The sequence below is a fragment of the Hydra vulgaris genome, chromosome 11, assembly GCF_038396675.1.
Source record: "Hydra vulgaris chromosome 11, alternate assembly HydraT2T_AEP".
In the NCBI taxonomy this organism is placed as follows: Eukaryota; Metazoa; Cnidaria; class Hydrozoa; order Anthoathecata; family Hydridae; genus Hydra; species Hydra vulgaris.
In genome coordinates this window covers 44,100,214-44,109,658 of record NC_088930.1, presented here as the reverse complement: position 1 = coordinate 44,109,658, position 9,445 = coordinate 44,100,214, and positions in this window count along the sequence as shown.

Sequence of the window (9,445 nt, the reverse complement as noted above, 5' to 3'; positions counted from 1 at the left end):
TTGTCTAAAACAAGCAACTTGCAACAACATCATTATCCTTGTTAATTCATACTATGCGGCCTATTATTGCTTCTTCTTATAATTTAATTAATAAATTTAATCAAAATTATAATGTAATTTAAGGTTTTGTTATGCCAACTTGGTTTGTGAGTGATTGCTTTTTCTTCTAAAAACATGTACTTATAGAGAAGACACAAAATTGTAATAAAGGACAACAAGAAACATATTATAGTCTCTATGTCCTAAAAATACTTTAGTTACAAGATTTTTTCTTGAATTTCGCTTTTTAAGCCAAAGGCTAAATGCCAACTTTGACTAGAGATGATGTCTCGATAAAAATACTCATTTTAGGTAGACGTTAAATGCATCCGGCTACTCTTTTACTAAAGGCCTCTTAGGCAAATACTCAAAGGGTAAACAGATTCTCTCTGTTGACCATCTTCGCATATTTTCTTCATTTATTAGGCTAGCTAATAAATGAAGAAAATATGAATGTTGAACGCTGGATCTTCTTGACTTATGCATGGTTTTTACTTGTGTCTCTGTTAATATGACTAGACTACTCATTCTATTATCTCCTAATAAGGGTACAGCTCTAAAACTCAGTGTTATGGTTCTGAGGCCGGCAAATAGTTAGGTTTCCTAAACTCTGTGATAGCTATCAGAGCGACAGATTCTACCAACAGCTGTGAAATATCAAAGTGCTAACAGTGTATTGTTGTGCATGGATGGTGTCCCTGTTCGTACTTTTGGTGTACATTGTTGAAGCCAAATTTGGAGCCCTTTGTTACGGCTTAGGGTTTATTAATAGTAATGAGGCATTAGCTTGGACTATTAGATAGTGTATTGATTAGTGTCTGTGCTTTGAATTAGTTTCTTTAACAAATCTAAAAATGTTTAATATACCAAAATCTATAAAATACAAAAGACCTCGTCATAACCAAGTTCTCTAAATCTATCATTCACTATTACTCATGATCTTCGTAGTAACTTTTTTTCTGTTGAGTCTTATCTACTGCAAAGTTTACCAGACCGACTTGTTTTTTGATATTTCTCATTTGAGTTTTCTTTCTTCTCCTGTGATCTTAATGTTGTTGGTTATCTTCCTATAATTCGTAAAGACTTCAATAGTTATACGCTTAGATTAGGCATTTACATTGCAAGAGCTCGCCCATTTGTAGGCAAACTAGGTTTGAATCCACTATTCTTTTATCTCAATCTCAAAAACAAATAGTCACAACTTTCTAAATTGCTTTCTAGATAATCAGAATCATTTAGTTTGATCTTGTTTCTGATCCTAGTCAGTGCTCAGTTTCTCCATATTCACCCTTCGATGCTTCTGATCACGGTTTGGTCTTTCTATAACTATTATCTCATTCTTCTTGATCATTATACCTCTTACAACAACCTTAAAGTTGACTCTTTCCGTGATTTTCTTTTGATAGCCCTTGGGTAGAAATCTTTTTTTGTCACCTCACCTGAAGACAAAGCTGAATTACTTGCTGAGAACTTTTCATCAATATAATCTCTTGATTCCACTAATCGCATCCTACCTGATATAGCTGACAAATAGGTTGAGCCATTGTTGACATTCGTATCACTCCAGATTCTGTATCTAGTGGTTTCCTGCTTAGACACTTCTACAGCTTGTGGTCCAGACAACATACCTATATAGTCTTGCAGTAGTGTTCTCCGGAGCTGTCGTCTATACTTTAGATATATAATCTTTTCGTCAATATAAATTCTTTTACAAAATTATTAATGTACCAAATTGACTGGAACAAGCAGAAGGCATTGGTCTTATCATCTTGCCCCGTTAATTTCAATTAAATTTTACAATCAATATCAATTAAATATAAGATAAGCACAAATTATAAGATATATATATACTTTCTGATCATCAATATGGATTTTTTTCTTGCATGATTCGTGCATTTGATAGATGTTGAGAGATTTAGTCTATTGCTCTCGATATTTCTAAAGCCTTTGGTAAGGTTTGGCATGTTGGTCATCTTCATAAGCTCTTTTCTCACGGTTTATTAGTAACATCTTTAAGATTGTTGAATCCTTCCTTACCAATTATAATATAAAAGTTGTCCATGATGGACAGCACCCTTCTTTATTTCATGTAACTTAAAGGTTTTCTCAAGGTTCTATCCTTGGCCCAATACTTTTTATTATTTATATTAACAATCTCCCAGAAATTCTCACATCCAAAGTGTCATTGTTTGCTGATGATTACTACCAATTATTCTTTTCTTTATAAGAATCCAACACTCTCTGATTGCTTGGAGGAGGCATTTGTGCTTAAAAAGGATCTTACTTTATCTACATCATGGGGCTCTCAGCGGCTGGTGAACTTTAATTTAGATTAAACTCAATTTTTTCAGCTAATCATTATCTCAACAATCTAGATCTTTTTATATTAATGAACGGTAATGTACTTAATAAATATTCCACCTTTCGCCTTCAAATCCGTTGCAAAATTAACATCTAATAAAGTTGCATCTCTTTATTGCGCTCACCACATTTTACTCCGGATTCTATTTGTTATCTCTAAAAATCTCAAATCCGTTCTTGTATGGAATATTGCTGCTATATCTGGAGTGGATCTTTGAATAAGTCTTGAAAACAAAAAAAGGTCTGGACCCATACAGCCTTCCTACATTCATTTTTAAGCTTACTCCAAACATACTCTTAAATTCACTATCCAAAATGATGAACAACTTATTTGAAAATAAAGTTTTCCAGACATGTAGTAGCTAAAGTGACTACAATACATAAAAAAGGCTTTTTACTGGATTACTCTAACTCTCAATATCTCTTCTCTCAAATATAAATTAAGATCTGACCAATTTACCATCGGACCTGAAACTAAGCAGGTCTAATGGTATGTTGGCTAAAATTTTAAATTTTATCTAAGATACACTTGTCAAATGTAGGAATAAACCGAGCCTCAAGCTTCTATAAGATTACATCACCTTCAAAATAAATCCATAAAAATAATCAATTTTTAGCATTTTAACTCAACATTCTCTACTACATATCAAAGATATCTAAATTAAATGACCTTATATAAACACTTAAAATGTTTATTTGACTGGAAACAGGAAAGTAAATACTTACTTCCATTACTGAATTTTTTACTTAAAATAAAAAAATTCTCGTAACCATTTTTGATAAAAGCTTCAAATTATTAATACCTAAACATCGAACTGTTTATTATAGCCATAAATCTGTTAAATATCAGAGCAAATGCACATGGAGTAGTTGTAATTCAAGAAGCTTAACTGTTCATTAAATAAGTATTTTTTCTAATTCCTAGCTCCACTACTGCTAACTCTATATTATTTATCATATTATCACCTTATTATCCATCTTAACTTTGCACTCGCTTCAATGCTGGCTTACTACTAAAAATTCTTTAATTTTTTCAATTACTCTTCTCTTTTTAATCCTGATTCAATACTACTGATACTTGTTCTTTTTTCCTCAAATTAATATTGTTATTATTATTATTATTATTATTATTTATTTCGTCATTTTACACATTTTACAATGATATCTATAAATTTAAACAAATATATATAACTACAAGCTGACTGGGGTAAGTAGAAGTCAAAGTGTCTTTTCATCAAGCCCCTTCGTGAAATACAGAAAAATACTATAAAATTTTACATCTTCCAATATTATATAAATAAGTGAAGTTAATAAGTTTGAAAAAGAATAAAAATTTAAAGGTTAAAAAAGAATTTAAAGTTAAAAAATAAATTAAAAATAAATAAATAAAGTAAAAAAAAAAAAAATTGAAAAAATTGAAAAAAACTATTAAAAATAACAAATAAAAAATTACAAATTAGTACATATTCGTATACATGTTCAATACAATATTAAAAAAGAAAAAAAAAAAAAGAAAAAAAAATTACAAATCGGTACTTATGCGTATACATATTCAATACAATATTTAAAATAAATAAAATACATTAAAAATTAAAAATACAAAATTATTTCAGTTTAAAAAAAAAAATGATAAAATGTATGTAATGTTTAAATTTAGTAAGTGTTTTTTTATAGTTCTTTTAAATGTATCAGTAGATTTTATTTTTATCATATTTTCGCCATAAACCAAATTCCACAAGCGTGGTCCCCGGCGTATAGTCGAGAAGTCAGATTTTTTTAGTGGTGTTAGTGAGATGTAGTAATTACTCATTGAGTGTCTTGTTTCATCTTTATGATTAATTCGAGTGAAACTTTAAAAAAAAAATTTTGGAATCATTTCGTTTTGAAGTTTAAACATAAATAACAAGTTATGGTATATATTTAGTTCGTATACGTTTAGAGCATTTATTTCCTTGAGTAACTGCTCAGCACTTTCGTATCTATCTGCGCCTAAAGCCAATCGACTTGCTTGCTTTTGTTTTGTATAAATAATTTTTAGGAAAGATGAATGATTGTTTGTCCAGGCAATATTACAATAGTTAATATGACTATGTATAAATGAAAAGTATAAATTTTTTTAAACATAATTTATTCAAAAGATGTTTTGTCTTAAACATAATCCCCAGAGTCTTTAAAACTTTGTTCTCGACTAGCTTTATTTGGCTTTTCCAATTTAAATGTTCATCGAAAACTATTTCGAGTATTTTCATTGAAAAAACTCTTTTTATTTTAATATTATTAATTGCTAGATGGATTTAGATGGTTTAGCAAACAAAATATATTTCGTTTTTTCAATATTTAATGAAATTTTGTTTGCTATAAACCACTCATTAAGATATATTAATTTTGAGCTCACGATATAAAAAATATAGTTTTTAAATTTGAGTCAGAAAAGAAAGCATTAGTGTCATCAGCAAAAATAGTATAATTAAGTATTTTTGAAGACAAATAAATATCATTAATATAAATTAAAAACAGCAGAGGTCCAAGTATTGATCCTTGGGGAACTCCGCAACTTATTGATTCAAATGGGGAACATGTTAAGTCATATGGTACTCCTTATTTACGATTTTGTAAATAACATTGCAGCCACTTTAAGCTGGAGTGAACTCCTTCATAATTGCGTAGTTTGTAAATAAAAATCTTGTGGTTGACGGTATCAAATGCGTTTGACAGATCTAGAAAAATTCCGAGTGTATAACTTGTTATCAAAACCATTTAAAATTAGGTTGGCAAGATCAATTACTGCATGTTCAGTGGAATGGTTATTTCAAAAACCAAACTGTTTATGATAAAGAATGTTGTTTTTATCAAGATAATTGTACAGTCTGTTGTGTATAATACGCTCTAGTATTTTGGAAAAACATAAAAGTATGGAAATCGGTCTGTAGTTAGATTTTATTGAGTCATCGCCGCTTTTGTGAATCGGAATTATTTTTGCTAATTTTATTTGGTCAGGAAAAATACCGTTTTTTAGGGAAAGATTAAAAATTTTAAAAAGAGGTTTCTCTATAATATCTGAGAACACTTTTACGACATCAGGGTTAACTTCATCCAGACCCGCACTTTTATTTGTTTTCGGCATAGTAATTGCTAGTCGAAGTTCATCAATTAAAAGCTCCAACTCCTCCATGAAGGAATCAGATTTTTTCATAAAGGATTTAAATAATTTTTTTCCCTCAGGAATTGCACCGGCAAGGTTTTTTCTTATATTTATAAAAAAGTTATTAAATGTTTCTGCAATTTCTTTATTAACAAAAGCATCTCCTCTATTATCATCTCTTTGCAATCTTTTTGGCAGATTATCACTTTTCACATTTCCGACTACTGTTATTTCTTTAATTACATTCCATGTTTTCCTTGCATTTCCAAATATTTTATTTAGCAATGAAGAGTAGTAATTTTTATTGGATTGCTTTTTTAACTTTTCATAAGAAGTTTTTTTTTTTTTTTAATTTCATTTTATTTTTTGTATTTTATTTCATTTTTGTAGTTCTTTTTTTTTTTTTAAATTTTTGGAAAATTTTTTGTTTCCTTTTTGAAGACTTAACGAGTCCTCTCGTTATCCACGGACTTAGCAAATTTTTAGAATTATAATAATTTTTTTAATTTCGGAATGGCCTTTTCGTATTGCCTAGTGAACTTGCGAATAAAAAAATCGTAGCCACCATTAACGTCATTGGAATCAGTCAATGGTTCCCAGTTTACTTTATGTAAGAGGTCACGAAACGTGGCGATTGATTCATTATATATTTTTCTTACATATACAGTTTTTGTTTTTATTTTATTCTTAAGGGTTGCAGAATTTGTTATCAGAAAAACGGGAAAGTGGTCAGTTATATCTCTTTTAATAATACCACTGGATTTTAGACCTTGTGTAATTATTAGTAATAATATTATCGATAATGGATGCAGTTGTTTTAGTCACGCGTGTTGGCTTGTTAATTATGGGGAAAACGCTGTTTTGCAAAAGTGTATGTATAAAACGCACGACTTGGTTATCAGTTTTATTATTCAATAAATTCAAATCAAAATCACCTAATAAGTAAACATTTTTTTTATGAGCTTCGGTAGCAAGAAGTTTAAGTGGTTTTCAAATTGATTGTAATTAGCGTTTGGCAGTCTATATATTGCAGTTATAAATGTATTTTTATTTGTTTTATTAATTATTTCAATAGTAAATGACTCATGTTTAAAAACCAATGAGTTTTGGACGAAAATAGATACGCCCCCGCCATTGCCGTTTTCTCTCGGTTGATGAATGGGGTATATTCTGATAATTCAAAGTTAGAATTTATCGTGTCTCGATGACACCAAGTTTCTGTCAGACAGATAATACTAAACTTGTTATTTATATTATTTAACATCAACTTTAAATTTTCAAAGTTTTTATTTATGCTTCTGATGTTTATATGTAATAATGAAAAATAAGATGATGAAGAATTAAGAACATATTTAACACCGTCAACATGATAATGTCGTATCTACTGAAATTTCATCAAAAAATTAATGTTTTTTTTATTATTAATTCGATTTAGTGCGTTTTTCCTTTCTGATATGTCAAAAAAATTAAAACTGTTGGCTTCCGCTATTTTAACAATAATAACTAAGAATATTATTTGAAACGAAAAAATACAAAAAAATAAATATATTAAGAAAAAATAAAAATGTATAAAAAAATTTGAAACGAAAAAATATAAAAAAATAAATACATTCAGCATTCTTATGTGATATTTTAAAACCTTTAACTACTAATTTATCATAAATAACGACAGAATATTTACCGTTATTCCTTTGAGTTCGCATTTCTTCAAAGAGATTTTCCCGTATGGTTAGGGTATCTAAGGAGTAATCCTCATTTATAAATATTCCTGTTCCTTTTAACTTTTTTAAATTCTTTAATATGCTAATTTTATCTTTATAGTTTAGGAGTTTTATCACGATTGATCTAGGTTTGCTTAGCCCAGTTTTTCCAGTTCTATGTGCTCTTTTGATAACTAAGCCATTTACATTTAGATTGTTTTCAAAGATATTAAGAACTTCTTCTTCAGACTCATTCTAACTTTTAGATTCGTTTTCTGTTCTTCCTTTGAGACGCAGATTATTTCTTCTCAGTCGATCTTCCAGTTGTCGCAGCTTATTTTTTTCTTCCGCATTAAATGCTACTTTTGTAACAATTTTTTCTTCAATTTTATTGATTTTTTCTCCCTGTGCATCTTGTGTAAATATTAGATACTGTTTTCGATATCTTTTTGAGTGTGTTCTAATTTTGAGACTGTCATTTATTTTTACCATTTTAAATTTCGTCAAATTTTCAGTCTGCAAAGTTTTGCACGTTTCTTTCATTTCTGTTATTTCTTTCAAAAGTCCATCGATTCTTTCATTTGCAATTTTTAAATTTCCACTTATAAGTTTAAGAATGTCTTTTTGTTGTTTCTTAAACATCTCAGAGAATATTTCACGAACTAATTTCACAAATATTTCTGTAGCTTCTGTATTTGATTGCATTTCTTTATTATCAGTATTTTTAGTTTTATCCATTTTATTATTTTTATCCATTAACAAGTTAAATACCAATATGTTTTTATTTAAGAATATTTGTACAAATATATTTATGTATAAATTTTTAAATAATTCCCAACAATCAAAAATTTTGAACTTAAAAAAAAAAAGCAATAATAATTCAAAACTTCAAAACAATCACGCTGCATAAACACGTCCGTTCACTTCCTTGTTCGTAAAAATTTTTATAATGCTTTTTATATTACCATTCTATTTCAAACTCTCACTATTATTGGTAGGGGAACTTGTTGTAACTTTGACCACTTTTTGCTTCATAGTGTTTTTGCGTCGTCTTTTGAATAACTTAAACCATTCAAACTTTGTGTTATTCTCTCATACCTTGTGAAAAAATTAAATTTTGGATTTTTCAATTATTTGACCAAGAAATATCCTTTTCCCGCGTTTAAAAAAATAAGTTAACCCAGCTAGCACTTTGGTAAAACGTTAGAACAATGTTGCGAGTTAAGTTGGCACAACATCGGTCGCCAACGCTGGCACAACATCAATTGCCAACGTTGTTTTTATATCATTTTGGTTAAATGTGACGTCGCCAGCAACAAAAATCCAACATTGGCACAATGTTACAATTTAATTTGGCGAAGTGTTATATTTTACGTTGGTTCAAAGTTGTATTTTTTAGTTGGCACGGCATTGGGTTTTACGTTGGCTCAAAGCCGCATTTAACGTTTATCGAAATTAGATTTTAATATCACTTTTTTAAATTTTACATATACAGTTGAATCCCGTTAATTTGGACCCTGGATAAGTTGGACTTTTACTAAGTTGGACGGAATTTCAATTCCCCTTAAATATTCTCTATCAACTTACTGTAAAATCATCCGCTTTAGTCGTACCCTGGTTATGTCGGACCATTTGCTAACTCGTTCTATTTTTTGAGGTCCCTTTGGCAAAAAAATTTGCTAAACTAGAACTTTCATTTTGAATTGCATCTAAGTGCATATAATAACAAAACTTCCAATACTTCAATAAAAATTCCAAACTTTAAACGCTCGAAAATAAAATACTTTTGCGTCAAATACAATTAAACATAGCTAAACATTTTCACGGAGATCTTTCGATTCAGTTAAGCTTCGATTAAGTCCAATTTGTTAATAACTATTACGTTAAAAATTCAAAAATATTAATTAAAATTCAAAACTTAAAACGTTCGAAAAATAATTACCTTTGCGTCAAACATAACTTAATGAGCAAAACATTTTCACCGATATCTTCGAATCGGTTATACTTCGATTTTATTTACTAAAAAAAGTTTCATTTACTAAAAATGTCGAAGGTTGCTAAAAATGTCGAAGGCTGCTAAAAATGTCGACGGTTGCTAAAAATGTCGACGGTTGCTAAAAGAAAACTATCAAGTAGAACAATAAAAGAAAAATACAAAATACTAAAATAACTCGACAAAGGAGAATATCTGTATTTACATCAA